We start from the raw sequence: 15044 nt of genomic DNA, 5'->3' as shown, positions 1-15044 counted from the left end.
TGAAGTCAGCGTTTTGTACTAGAACACAACGCTAATAAACGTGACGCATTCATGCCCACAATGCAACATTTGCGTTGTGCGTTTATTAAACAACAATAATGATGACGTGGAAATGCTAATATCATCTTCCAAACTTAGACGTACATGTTCATGATAGAATTAGAGGCGAAAGTATAGAATTGATAGTTCCTTTAGGATACGGCAGGCATGAAGAATGTTTTTTTTTATAGAAGTCGATTTGAAAGCGAGCGGAGGGCAATATTTGTGATGGCACATATCGCACGACCTTCCTGTTCTACCAAGCTCCCGTATGAAGGGGGAGGGAAGAATAGCAGTGTGGAAGCTGATATATCGATTGTGCCACGTTTGGCCTAAAGTCGTTTGGCCTAATGCCGTTTGGCATAAGGTCGTTTGGCCTAAAGTCATTTGGCCTAATGGTCGTTTGGCCTAATGGTCGATTGGCCTAATGGTCGTTTGGCCTAATGGTCGTTTGGCCTAATGGTCGTTTGGCATAATAGGTACATATAGGCGTAAACGGTTGAAATATATTGTTATATGAAATTCTTTTTGTAGGTGCAAAATAAAGCCATGTGCATGTGATCAAAAAGCGTTATACAAAGTAACGTTAAAATAATGCAAATCACTTTTATAACACAATAAAACCAGGAATTTATAAAAAGGAAGGTATAAAAAACAATGAATCAGATATATTTTGGCAATGTCGACATATGAAAACAGTATAACTTGAAAGAACTGATCATGCTTCAAAGAAGGCATCAACATTTTTGGAAAATGCTTGTCATATGCAATACCAAAGCAACATGCAGTAAATCTAGAAAGAACAGCTCATGCTTTAAATAAGGTGTCAACCATATTGTAAAGTGATATGGAAATGCTAATATCATCTTCCAAACTTGGCTGCCTCGGAGAGAACAAAGCAGAGAAAGGCACTGCTGCTGTACCGTCGACCAATAACAGCTGAATTGATGGATGCCGATATATCAGCTTCCACACTGATATTCTCCCCTCCCCCTTCATACGGGAGCTTGGCAGAAGGAAGGTCGTGTGATATGTGCCATCACAAATATTGCCCTCCGCTCGCTTTCAAATCGACTTCTATAAAAAACATTCTCCATGCCTGCCGTATCCTAACGGAACTATCAATTCTATACTTTCGCCTCTAATTCTATCATGAACATGTACGTCCAAATTTGGAAGATGATATTAGCATTTCCATATCATTGTAAATCGTTTAACTTCACGTAGAAGTAACACACACGAAATCATTAATTTAGCATATTGTAAAGATTGTATGTTACCTATACAATGTCAAAACTCAGACCCCATTCGATTTTGGCATCACGTTCGGAACATTTATGTTGCCAAAATCGAATGGTTTTTGTTTTCTTATGATACTTTAACATCTCTTCACTTTTTGTGACGCTAGACACACTGTGACCTTTTTTTCATTAAGATACTGATTTTTCTTATATTTATGTTGTGAAAATATGTTGGTTTTTCTCAAAATTGAGCCCACAGAATTTTATTTCGAAATGAAAAGTGAAATGAAACCCAATTTTAATCATCTTTTGAAGAAAGTGAGTTTCCAAACAAAACATCAAGAACTGTACTGCCGTGAATCGCATATCTGTCCCATCTTTGCTGGGTTTCCTATTCATATGGGAAAAATATGCGATTCACGGCAGTGTACTTCAGACAATATTCGGCTAAAATTGTGAACGGTGATTCACGGCAGTGTACTTTAGACAATATTCGGCTAAAATTGTGAACGGCTAAATAAAGTGAACCCAAACGTTTGGCCTATATAATGTCATTCTATGCACTTGAGTAAACATTTTGATTTTTGAAAATAAAACATTTTTTTTCCGCCTAAAAATTATCAACGTCCCTCAAAGATGATTAAAATTGGGTTCCATCCAAGGTTCCATCTCACTTTTCATTTCGAAATTTTGTGAGCTCAATTTAGATAAAAATCAACATATTTTTACAACATAATAATAAGACAAATGAGTATCTTAATGTAATATTTTAGTACATAAAAAATTATAAATTATTAGTTTCAAATACCTACGGTGCAAGATCTACTCAAATTCTTTGTATCGAGCTAACAATACCCGAAATCGGATGTAAGACGGCGAAAATACGACCAAAAACTTTTGCCTATATTTTTTTAGGGTGAACCCAAACTTTTGGCCGGGGGTGTACATATTGTATGTGACTGACGATGATTATCGGATGATGTTGATATACACCAATAATAATAATGTGGATTTCCAAAAGTAGCATTAAATAAAATATTAACATTTTCACATATTTTACTACAAAGAATAATTTACATTTTTCAAATTATGCCAAACGACCATGAGGCCAAACAACCATTAGGCCAAACAACCATTAGGCCAAACGACTTTAGGCCAAATGACCATTAGGCCAAACGGCCTTATGCCAAACGTCATTAGGCCAAACGACTTTAGGCCAAATGACCTACAACCGATATATCTCCACTGGCCATATCATTGAAAATCGTTTAACTTCACGTAGAAGTAACACACTCAAACCATTAATTAGTGAACAATAATGATATTTGAATTTCCAAACAAATCCGCTCTGAAATAATATTTACAGTTCCTTCCCGATTTTGGCAACACGACCGGATTTTAATGTTGTCAAAATGGGGATGTTGCCAAAAACGGGAAAAAAATTTCATACAAAATTTCATTTTTTTTGTTTGCATGATTGAAGCTAAATACTTAGAATATGTACTACAAAGTATGTGGAGTGTGTTTAAGTGATGCACGTATACCCAGGTTTTTTTTTACACGGTTTGGTTTTGGTCGTTTACGACCTTCAGAGTCAATGAAGCAATGAGTTAACCCCACCAAAAAAATCACAAAAAATCAAAGAAAATTCAGGGGGTATTTGAAAAAATGTAAAAGTTCAGGTTAACCGAGAAATTAATGAATTCCAACCGCGTAAAAAAAACCTGGGTGTACATCATAATTGTCATTTTAGCGATATTATTCATAACTTGGAGATTGTAGCTCAAACAAAATTGAGACAAACTCAAGAATGGTAATCAAAAATTAATGTAACTAATTAGCCAATTTGGGGCCCTCCTTAGCCGTGCGGTAAGACGCACAGCTACAAAGCAAGACCATGCTGAGGGTGGCTGGGTTCGATTCCCGGAGCCGGTCTAGGCAATTTTCGGATTGGAAATTGTCTCGACTTCCCTGGGCATAAAAGTATCATCGTGTTAGCCTCATGATATACGAATGCAAAAATGGTAGCTTGGCTTAGAAACCTCGCAGTTAATAACTGTGGAAGTGCTCAATGAACACTAAGCTGCGAGGCGGCTCTGTCCCAGTGTGGGGATGTAATGCCAATAAGAAGAAGAAGAAGAATTAGCCAATTTCAAAATACAAATTCAATAATAAATAATATTTGAAATTACCAATATTGTCGGCCATGTCCTTACAAAAAATTGTATTGATTCTATAGTAGTCCATTGAAGTGCTGACTTCAATCTGACATCTCATATAAATTTTAGTCCACCGAAGTTTTTATTATAATTTATATTAATATGTGTTACGGGGCCCTCCTTAGCCGTGCGGTAAGACGCGCGGCTACAAAGCAAGACCATGCTGAGGGTGGCTGGGTTCGATTTCCGGTGCCGGTCTAGTCAATTTTCGGAAATTTTCTCGACTTCCCTGGGCATAAAATTATCATCGTGCTAGCCTCATGATATACGAATGCAAAAATGGTAGCCTGGCTAAGAAACCTCGCAGTTAAAAACTGTGGAAGTGCTTAATGAACACTAAGCTGCGAGGCGGCTCTGTCCCAGTGTGGGGATGTAATGCCAATAAGAAGAAGAAGATGTGTTACAAATATAATGGATTTTGATGGAGGCAAACTTTATTGTGGTTGGTGTGATTAAGAGTAAAGTACTGTGCACAATTTTCGCTGACATGGAAAAAACGAACGCAAGGCATAAGACGTTCCATTGTTTTGGAAAATGGTAACGGGGACCTGCAATCTGCACAATGGTCAAGCGTATCCAATGTAGTGTGAGTATGGGTTAACTACACTCGACTCTTTAAAACCAAATCCCTTTGCACTAGTCGGTCTCCTATCACTCAACCCAGGAATATTCCAGGCGGTAATGATTGATCCATGAGTACTATGTGCACCTCGCACTACGAATGATAGTGTGGCCAAGTGGAAGCTGGAAGACCATTTGCGGCATGCCACCTCTGATACTCGATAGCAGTCAACCTACTGGTGCTCGCTGCAGGGCATCGCACTCCAGTTCTCCATGCACTACTTTCGTTATTATAACTTTGAAAAGATGAAAGAATCCTTCATCAGACTAAAGAGGGAAGCATAACAAATCGGATTAGTGAATAACACGTTGAAGACGAAGTAGGCTCAAGAGAAGACAACGGCTATTCGACAAAATCAAGGTGGTTGAAGAATTCGTGTACTGGGGCTCACTTGACCTCCGCGATGTTTGTGGAGGACCAACGCGCACTTGGAGTAAAATGGTTCTCTACAACGATCCGACAGGTACAAGAAGGCAAGGTGTGCAGCGATCAAGGTGGAAGACGTACAGCAGTGGACGGAGACGACTATTGTGTACCGCAGAGGCCACTCCGGCCTTAGGCTGAATAAATAATAATAAAACCACATGTGACGCATCACTCGCCTATCGAAGTAGCTAGAATTACACCAGCGATCTCATGGGAACTTCACAGGAGGTAGGTACTTCACTTCTGATACTTCGCCATCACAAGCAGAACATTCGAGAGCAGACATAGCCAATGAGTGAACTACCTCATAAAGATGGATGCCAAACAACGAGTAGGAGCGATCGTTGCTGTGATAAACCATGAGCAACACCGTCTAACAAGCCAAGCCGTGGTGAGGTATCCATGTAAGCAATGATTTTTGCATTCGTACCCCGCTTGCTCTAGTACAATGAAACCAAACAATCAAACCACATCATGTGTTCTCCTTTATTCGCCCTTCTTTCAAGGTGATAAGATAGTCGAGAGAAAGTATCAACGCCTCCCATTCAGTGTACTAGAGTTCCAGACTCATAAAGGTCTTCATTTTTAGAATGCTTGAATGGCTTCTTCTATCAGCGCACCGGAACGACGCTCATTGTTGTGTTACCAAGTGATTCGCTTCACTCAATCGGCTTCCATTGGTGAATGGTGAGCGTTGAAGATCATTAAACGGTGAATCATCGAACGTTCAATTTCAAAGATCTTAGGAAGCTCATAGTTTGCCCCACGGCAGAGCATCAAGTTGGCTTAGATTAACCCGATTGATTCTCATGATCTGATTTAAGTCTATGCCTGCTCGAGAGCCTTACGGTTACATGTTACCAAACTCTTACAATTACTGTTGAACTGTTGGCAAACATGCTGGAATCAAATAGCTCGTTATGCAATTGACACATCAGGAAACTGGAAAAGCCAACAGTGTTCTGATATTAATCGCTAGACAAATTTTCGTAAATTTTAAACAATAATACTCTTTGAAATAAAATTGTTGCTTATTTTTTGCCTTTCTCGTATACTAAGTATACGTAAAGGCTATAATTTCACTCCAAAACCAAACTTTTGATAGAAGGCTCGGAGACCCATAGTGTTATATACCAATCGACTCAGCTCGACGAATTGAGGTGATGTCTGTTTGTGTGTATGTATGTATGTATGTGTGTGTGTATGTGTGTATGTGTACAAGTTTTGTAGACACACTTTTTGGAACTTAGCATTAACCGATTTACTCGCAACAAGTCGCATTCGAAGGGGAATGCGGTCCCATTGTTTGCTATTGAAAATTGGCCTGATCGGACATTGCATTTCGGAATTATTGAAAAATCATTGTTTTTTCCCAAGGGTCCCCCCTTGGAAAAAAAATTTCAAAATCGAAAAAAAAATTTTTTTTCAAGAATGGTGGGAATGCATAGTAATTAATGCAAAAACATGCAAAATGATAGAAAATATGCGATCTATCCCCCTAAAGTGCTTTTTTGACTTTTCCTATGTGATTTTTCAGTAGATTTTACGATGCACGAGAAAGGCATCATCGCCGCTAGGTGGATTAATCTGGGTTTTATATGGTAATTTAGCAGAAAGACGGATAACCCGAGCAAAGATGAATAACTAATTGATAACAAATTCTATTATCCGGTTATCGGACATTTTGATAACTGAACTTGTTATCATTTTGGCTGAATTAACAGCCAACATAACAAAAATGATACCAGATTTTTGTGCGTGAAATATTTAAATGAAAACAAATTAAGTTATCACTGATACCAAGTTGATAACACATTTTGTTATACATGCTATTTACTCAAAATAACTTATTTAGTTATCGTTTAGTTATCAGCCATCACTGTTTTATCGACCAAAAAAGTTAAATCTTCTTTACCGACTTGATTACGCATTGAAAAAAATATTGGAATTCATTGAGATTCGAACTCGAATCGAGTGACGTCTCTTGGCACTCATCCAATTACGCTATCTTGAGGAGCAGAAGAGAAGAGCACTACGCTTTCTACAATCTTGCATTTACTGAAGTCTATTTATAAGCAAATCATGATGCCATGACCATTATATGTAAATGAATGTCGGCTGGAAAGAGTGCAAAACAGAATAACTTATAGATAACAAACTTTATTATCCAGTTATATTGATAACTAGAATTGTTATAATTTTGGTTGAATTACCAGTCAACATAACAAAAATGTTAACCGAATTTAAATTCAAAATAGCAAACCGGCGATCAAATGACAAATACAGTTCATCGTCCTTTTATTGAAAACTTTTAGTTGTTAACAAATAAATAAATATAAAAATACAAGGCAATCGTTCCCGACCTTGCTCAGATTAGTTTTTCTCACTAACTGTAAATCATTAGGTTGCTAGCAACAACTTTGTAATTTCGCAGTGAAACGTTCCATGTTTTCATATGCATATATAAACACTGCTGATCCCTGGAAGAATTAATCCATGAAAAAAAGTTGCTATTTGGAGAATATCCTTTTGCTAGTTAAATCGAGACAACAGAAACCTCAAGTCAATCTTACTTGTGTACAGTCGAACCTTTAGGAGTTGATGTTCGATATCGACTCATGGAAGCAAATTTATCCATACTAAAAATTGTGTTATGGGTTACTGTTATGAAATGATTTTCTTTTCCATATCTCGATATTTCCATGAGTCGACCGTCCCTTAACTTTCGACTCATGGAGGTTTGATTGTAGATAACGATCTTGGGTTTGTATTTTGCGTTTAAACCTAGGTTCAAACTGTTAATAGTTGAGAATTTTGCAGCGCCGCACTCTAGATCGACTTCATTGGCAGTCTAAGGTAGCATGAAGAAGAAGAAACAGAAAAGATGACATTCGAAAAAAAAAATGCACGGGGAAGCATACGTAGAAAATTTTGAAACTCTTTTTAAAAATTGTAACCGTTCGGTTCCAATATATACTTGCTGGCTCCACCACAAGTCCTTTTTACCCATACTCCCCTCTGAATATGACCAATAAAAAGAAACAATAATTCATCTCACTCTCATTGTGAACAAATGTCAACATGAAAGTGTATTGTGTAGATTTTGTTCACTCATACCACAAGATTGACATTTGATCGGATTCGAGCAGTTTGAGTTTTTTCTAAGAACGAGCACAACCTTATGTTGTCGTCATGCTCGCCCACAGATGGTGCCACAAAACAACAGTGTGCGCAAACAGAAAAGCATTAACATAAATGCAAATGGCCAATTTTATGCGAAATGGCATTATAAAAGAAGGCCGATTTCAAAGGAACTCCTCTTTTCTGACTGTGATCCTCCAAAGGAATTGTAGTGCGCGCGTGTGTAGATTTTAATTTGTGAGGTATAATTGTTATAAATCCTCAAATATGGTGAAGTTTCTAATTCTTTGTGGTGTCTTTTCTCTAATAAATTAGGATCAGCTAGTGCAACAAAAAGCTGCAAAAATGCGTCTGATATTTGTTAGTTTTGTTAGTCCATTAAAAATATAATTGTTAAGTATTAGTATGGTTAGTATTTGTTAATTTCTAAATCCAAAACCTAACACTAATACACATTAAAATCTAGTAATATGATACACAATAACGGACGAAATAAAAGAAGGCGTTAAAAGAGTGTTAAAAATCCAAGAAAAAGGTAATTATATACAAGAAAGGTGAGGTTAGGTGAAGTGACGTTACGGGGGACTAATTCTTGATGGCCAGGTCCATGACAAGGGGCCTTTTTCTTTATGTTCATTTCGAATTTCCTGTAGTGCAGTGGAGGTGATTTCCGGAAGATAGTGTGATTCACGGGCAAAGTATATTCCGACGCTACAGCCGCCGTTCCGTTCTGTGGGCACAGCCGTGTTCGCATTCCCACGTGGTCACGTGGATCAGCCCTGTTCATCGTCCGCTTGCATTAGGCCGCCATCTTCCAATGCCCGCCGAAATCCACATAGCCCAACCAGGATCGCTCGACGTTTCCGTCTTTCAACCGTCGTTGCAGTCGATCAGCAATTCCAATCGTTCCTCGATCCCTGATCGGTCGAGACAAGTCGTCATCGCTGTGTGCTGCCTATGACGATCAGCGATTTCCTCGATGCTATCCGCCATCACGATTTCCTCGAAGCCACCAAACTGTCAGCTACCACCACCAGGATCCGGATCCCAACGAAACAAACCAAGCAAGTACCCCTAATATGTGACGTCACTCAATAAATATGTAAAATGTAAACTCCTCAGGTAGCTGTTTATTAGAAAGAGCACCCCAGAGTAATAGGTCTTTCACCATAGTTGCTTTGCCTCGTTCTCCGGGTTCATAAAGGGACCATCAAGCCTCGACTTTCGTGGATCTTAAGTTAATTTAGTTTCCCCCCCCCCCCCCTTTGTATAGTGTTCTGTTTGCCTGCCCTCCGTACAAGTGACCTCCGTGGGTAGAGGTTCATTATAAATTGACTCCTGCTCGAAAAGAACATTTGCCACTTGTATATGGTGTACGAAATGTGTCCAACGACCCTAAGATCCAATCCCCATGAGTTAGCAAGTTTCAAAATTCTAGAAGCATTTTAAATAAAAACGGTTAGCAGTATGGGGTCGGAAATTTCTTATATTGTATAATAACCACATCTTTTCGATTTAAAATTTTATTTAGTGATATTGCACTTTATACACAGTATAAGAAATTTTCGACCCCGCACTGTTAACCGTATTTCCGCTGCCTTCTAGAATGTTTAAAAAGATTTTCAAAATTTTCTTCGCATGCTTCACCGTGCAATTTCTTGATTATCCGGCATTCCCTGTAAAATTTTCCGCTTCATCATATATATGAACACTGCGGATCCTAAGACGAATTATATTGCCGTCCGTGAATTATATTGCCAAAAAGTAAATGCAAACTCATTTTTATATATAGACGTTGTCATGCAAAGTAGGCGGTTAGTCAAGAGTGTTCACAATTCCTGAATGAGCACATTCTCTTGGTCCTATAGTCTTGGATCATATGTTCCGGGAGTTGCAAGGCCATGTTAAGTACTAATTTGTAGTTGAACCAATTCAACTCAGATACATGCATATTTCATTATTCAACGACACCTGAAATAAAAGTTAAGTTAATAAGCACAGTATAAAACAAATAAGAAAACATTAACTCTTGCGTAAATTGCCTTGTTGACAGAGACATAAATAAAATCAATAGATATCGTTGGTAACGGTGAAAATAATCATCTGCTGAAACGAAAATTTCAGTTCAGTGCTTGGACACAGTTCTTGTTACACTTTTTATAACATCCACCATTATGATGAGAATTTAAAGCTGGATTAATATTAATCCTATTGTGTATGGTAAATCTGTTTAAAGAAGAATCGCAATTTTTTTTTTGGTAAAGCCTCGTGTTAAAATACCTCGTGTTTACCTCGTGTTGAATATATTGGGATGACCATTCACCATAAAATATGTCCCTAGGGAAGATGTTTCCATAAGTTAGTTTGTTTACAAGAATAGAATGCTTAGCATGATACCTGAACTACGCGATATTTTGAATAAAATGGAAAATTTGTATCGATAATAAAATTTGTTATTAGTCAGTTATCAGTTAATCACTTGATTGATAACTAAATATCAAAATGATAATAAGGATAACTTAGCGTGTTATCAGTTTAATATCATTTCAGTTATCTGCCTTTGCTCGGGAAAATGATAGTTTCGCGGCTGATACCAGGTAAGAGGCGCGTAATGAGCAAAACGGCTTGATGGCTACACAGCGAATTTAGAAAATCGAATGTGACAATCACTAGCGATTAAACATACTGCTTGTTAAACGGTTGCTTGTTCCTGGATCACTTATGCCGTTTCGGTTGCATTGTGATGTGAACAGCATGTTAGTCAGCTTATCGACGACAAAATCAGTGAACTGCCAAAAATACGACATTCTACGGTGGGCTGGTTAGAATAGGGTACTGTGAATAGGGACATGGAAAACGTGATTAAAAAGAGCAGAAAAGTTTCAATAGACATTATTTGCAATGAGCGGTAATACGAGTGGCTGGTTGTTCGTTAATTCAGTTAAAGTGCCCACTATTCGTATAGAGCCCATAATACGCATATAAACCTTAATGACATTCACTTTTGATTTTGTTTATCCTACTACATATTAATAAAAAGGTTTTAGCTCTAAAAAATATTAAAAAAAATATTTTCGAGGTTGTTGCCAAAATCGGGAAAATAATGTTGCCAAAAAACGGGTGTTGCCAAAATCGGGGGTAGACAAAAACGGGTGTTGCTAAAATCGTGATGGGACTGTATTATCAAATAGGCAGAACAAAACAATATGCAAGCTTCCTCCAGGAATTCCTTCGACAATTGCTCCAGTCATTCTATCCGAAGTTCTATCAGGAATTCATTAAGAATGCCTCCAGCAACTTCTTCGGCAATGTCTTCAGGAATTTCACCATTAATTTCGCCGGGAATTAATCAAAAAAATTCACCATTATTTACTCCAAGAAATCTTCCACGAGCTCCTTTATAAGTTCTGCAGGGAATTCTTCCGATAATTCTTCGTGCTGTTTCTCTTAAAAATTTCTGAAAAATTGCACCGTGAAGTTCCTAAGAATATTCCGTGGAAATTCCGCAGAACTGCCAGTAAACATTCCTGAGAATTTCGCAAAAAATCTTCGATTTTCTTGTGTAAATTCCATAAAATTTTCCCTGAAAGTTTCAAATAATTTTTTGTGAAAATTTCAAAGAATTTCTCCTGGAATTTCACCGAACATTTATACAGAAATTATACCAAAAATGAAATTTTCGGAGGAATTCCTAGATTAATTCCCAAAGTAATCCTGAAAGAATTCCGGTGAAAACATCAAGATTTCCACTGGGATATCCTCCAGGATTTTCTCCAAAAACTCCTCCGGGAATCCTTCCAGGAGTTCCACCGGCAGTTCCTCCAAGAGTTCCTCCAGGATTTCCTCCGAGAATTATTCCAGTAGTTCTATCGGCAGTTCCTACGGGGGTTCCTCTGAAAATTCTTCCGGAAATCATTCAGGGTTTTTTTTTTCTGGAATTCATTTAGTTTTCTTCAAGAATTTATATAGAAATTCACCCAGAAGCTCCTCCGAGAATTTCTCTGGGAGCTTCTCAGGGAATTCTCCGGGATGTCCTCTGACGATGGTCCAGCTATATACCCCTACAAAGGTTTCAGCTAGACGAGATTTGTCTATAAGATGAATTTTCCACGATTTTTTCCGAGGATTCTTCTGATAGTTTCACTGACATTTCCTCCAGGGGTTTCTTTGAAAATTCTCCCGCGAGTTTTTTCAGAAATTCCTCCAGAAGTTCCTACGAGAATTCCTCCGAGAGCTCCTCTGAGAAATTCAGGCTTTTTTCAGGAAATCATTTAGGCTTTCTTCAGAAATTTAAATGGAAATTCCTCCTGAAGTTCTTCCGATAGTTTCTGTGGGAGTTCCTTCGGGAAGTCCTCTAGGAATTCTTCTAGGAGTTCCTCCTGAAATTCTTTCAAGAGTTCTTACGGGAGCTCCTCCGGCAGTTCCTTCGGGAACTCCTCCGGGAGATACACGTCAGAAGAGGAATTCCCAGAGTAATTTCCGGAGGAACATCCGGAGGAATTCCCGTAGAAATTATCAGAGGAATTCTAAGTCGCTAAGTTAACTAAGTCCCGTTTTATTATGAAATGCTAAGACAATCTATCTTCTATCTTCTTCTTCTTCTTCTATATACATAAAAATGAATTTCTGTCTGTCTGTGCCTTATAGACTCGGAAACTACTGAACCGATCGGCGTGAAAATTTGTATGTAGAGGTTTTTGGGGCCGGGGAAGGTTCTTAAGATGGTTCGAGACCCCTCCCCGCTTTGGAAAGGGGGGGGGTCCCATACAAATGAAACACCAATTTCTTCATAACTCAAGATCTAATCAGAAAATAAATCAATTTTAGGCGAAACGAAGTTCGTCGGGTCTGCTAGTGTAACAATAAAACCGGACTTAGTTAACTCCTTGATTAAGGTACAATATATGTAACCGAAACGTCAGATAAAAACGTAAAACCCGTTTTTGAGCATAAGAAGACTGAAAGCCATACCCTCAAATATTATTATTCTCTTCATTTGGGAAGTTTTCAGTCCAAGGCTGGCTCACCTCGAATCCAGGAATTCCCTGTGAAGTTCCTGGAGGGATTTCCGGAGGAACTCTTGGTAAAACTCCTGGAGGAGCTCCCGGAGGTACTCCCACAAGCACTTCCGGAGGAATTCCCACAAGGAAGTCCTGAAATAATTCTTGGAGAAGTTCCTGAAGGAATTTCCGGAGAACTATCAGAATTAATTCCCGGATAATATACCAGGAGGATCTTCTTCTTCTTCTTCTTCTCTTCTTCTTCTTATTGGCATTACATCCCCACACTGGGACAGAGTCGCCTCGCAGCCTCTAAGCCAGGTTACCATTTTTGCATTTGTATATCATGAGGCTAGCACGATGATACTTTTATGCCCAGGGAAGTCGAAACAATTTCCAATCCGAAAATTGCCTAGACCGGGACCGGGAATCGAACCCAGCCACCCTCAGCATGGTCTTGCTTTGTAGCCGCGCGTCTTACCGCACGGCTAAGGAGGGCTCCGGAGGATATAATGCCGAAATTCCCAGATGAAATCCTGAAAGTATTCCCAGATGAACTGCTGATGAAATTACTAGATGCATTCCCGGGCGTTTGTTCTGAAGAAATTCCTGGAAGAACTCAATGGAAGATGTCCTGGAGGAACTCTCAAATTAATTTCCGAATTAAATTCTGGAGTATATTCCGAGTGAAGTCCGGAAAAAATTCTAGGACAATTCTGCGAAAAAATTCCCGGAGTAATTCCTGAGGGATTTTCAGGAGAAGTACCTGAAGGAATTCCCGGAAAAATACCTGGAAGAATTTCCGGGGAAATACTTGGACGAACTCCTGGAGAAATTCTCAAAGAAATTTGTAGAGGAATTCTTGAAGGATATTCTGAAGTAATTGCGAAAACAATTCTAGAATGAAATCCTAGAGGATTTCGCTATTAAGTTTATGGCGGTTTTATCCTGGATGAATTAAAGGTAGAGCTCCTGGAGAAATGCCTGAAGAAGTTCCTTGAAGAATTTCCGAAGGAATTTCTTATAGATTTACAAGTGAAATTATGGAGCGAAATCGGAGAATTTCTGTCATAAATTTTTGAAGAAACTTCTGGTGGACGCCCCCCCCCCCCTTCCCCCCTCTGGCTACGCCCTTGGACGCTACTGTTCAAAGAAAGCATTACCCCTTCCTTCGCGATATGCCAGACAGACGCATCAATTCAAAGAAAGCCTTACCCTTTCCTTTGCCTTATACCGACCAGACGCGTTATTTAAAAAAAGGCATCATATTTTTTTTCGTCTTATACCGGGCAGATGCACCCATTTAAAGAAGGCGTTACCCCTCCTTTCGCCTTATACCGGGCAGACGGGTTTTTTAAAGAAGGCATTATCAACTCCTTTCGCCTTATACCGGACAGACGCATTCATTAAATATAGGCATTATCTTTTCCCTTTGCTTTATACCGGTCAGATGCGTTAATTCATTCTTTTCTTTATACCTAGCAAACGTGTCCATTTCAAGAAGGCATTGTTCCTTTATTTTGCGGTATAACGACCGGGTGCGGTCATTCAAAGAAGGCATTACCTTCTTTCATTGCTTTAAATCAATTTAAAAAGCTTAAGGGGTGCATATTGGACCGTTCTCCCCTACGCAACCCTTAGCGGGCGATCAATTGTCATAGGAAGACCCCAACAAACATTGGAAGCTAATGGAGCGTTTTTTCAACTAAAAATAGCTTTCTTCAGCTAGAGAACTAGCTTGTTCAGCTAAAATTGTTTGTTGGGACCCGTGGAAGCGTGAGAATTGGAACTTGTGAGGATAAGAGCTATGTTAGTCGCTCCTTTCCGGTTGTCAACTCACCATTTCGTTTTTTTTACAGTAACATAATGTGTAACAATTGTTGTTATTTCCATCAATTTTCATTTAACACGTCGAGTTATATTTTTGTTCAATTAAAATCATATTTAGTAACGTTTTTTTTTAAACTAGAAGAAATTGTGATACAATGTTTGTTTTTCTACCTACCAATCGTACATGTTTTATAACAACCACTGTTATGAAAAATTGGTCTAACAGAATAACAAGATCTGATATAAATCTGTTACCATCTACTGGTCGAGATATTATCTAAAATGTGTCGAATTAAATACCGAGCATCAATATCAGTTCAAACTTGACATGTTTTAGTTGTCGAAATGACGATGCCATCATATACAAATTTATTTAACTCTCGGGAACTTTTTCAAATCGGCGTATGTAACATTTTGATCAAGCTGAGAAAATGAGCTTGGAAGTTTTCAGATTTTATTTTTATTCCTATTTAGAAACTAATCATTTTTATTGCAATTGAATACACCTCAACGATACATTATGAAA

The 15044-nt window shown here is 38.4% G+C and overlaps 1 protein-coding gene and 1 long non-coding RNA gene across 3 annotated transcripts in view; both read left to right on the top strand.

Moving 5' to 3' along the window:
* The window catches only part of LOC134203376 (mucin-2-like), a 208486-nt gene that overhangs the window by 93682 nt on the left and 99760 nt on the right, over nucleotides 1–15044 (top strand). The window lies entirely within an intron of this gene.
* Nucleotides 7905–8802, top strand: LOC134203374 (uncharacterized). Its single transcript, XR_009977584.1, has 2 exons — nucleotides 7905–8223; nucleotides 8292–8802. It is a non-coding gene; the product is annotated as an uncharacterized LOC134203374 (long non-coding RNA).

The sequence above is a fragment of the Armigeres subalbatus genome, unplaced genomic scaffold (genome assembly GCF_024139115.2).
Source record: "Armigeres subalbatus isolate Guangzhou_Male unplaced genomic scaffold, GZ_Asu_2 Contig1826, whole genome shotgun sequence".
Classification (NCBI taxonomy): domain Eukaryota; kingdom Metazoa; phylum Arthropoda; class Insecta; order Diptera; family Culicidae; genus Armigeres; species Armigeres subalbatus.
Note: the sequence above shows the minus strand (reverse complement) of the source record. Positions and strands in the feature narration are given on the sequence as shown.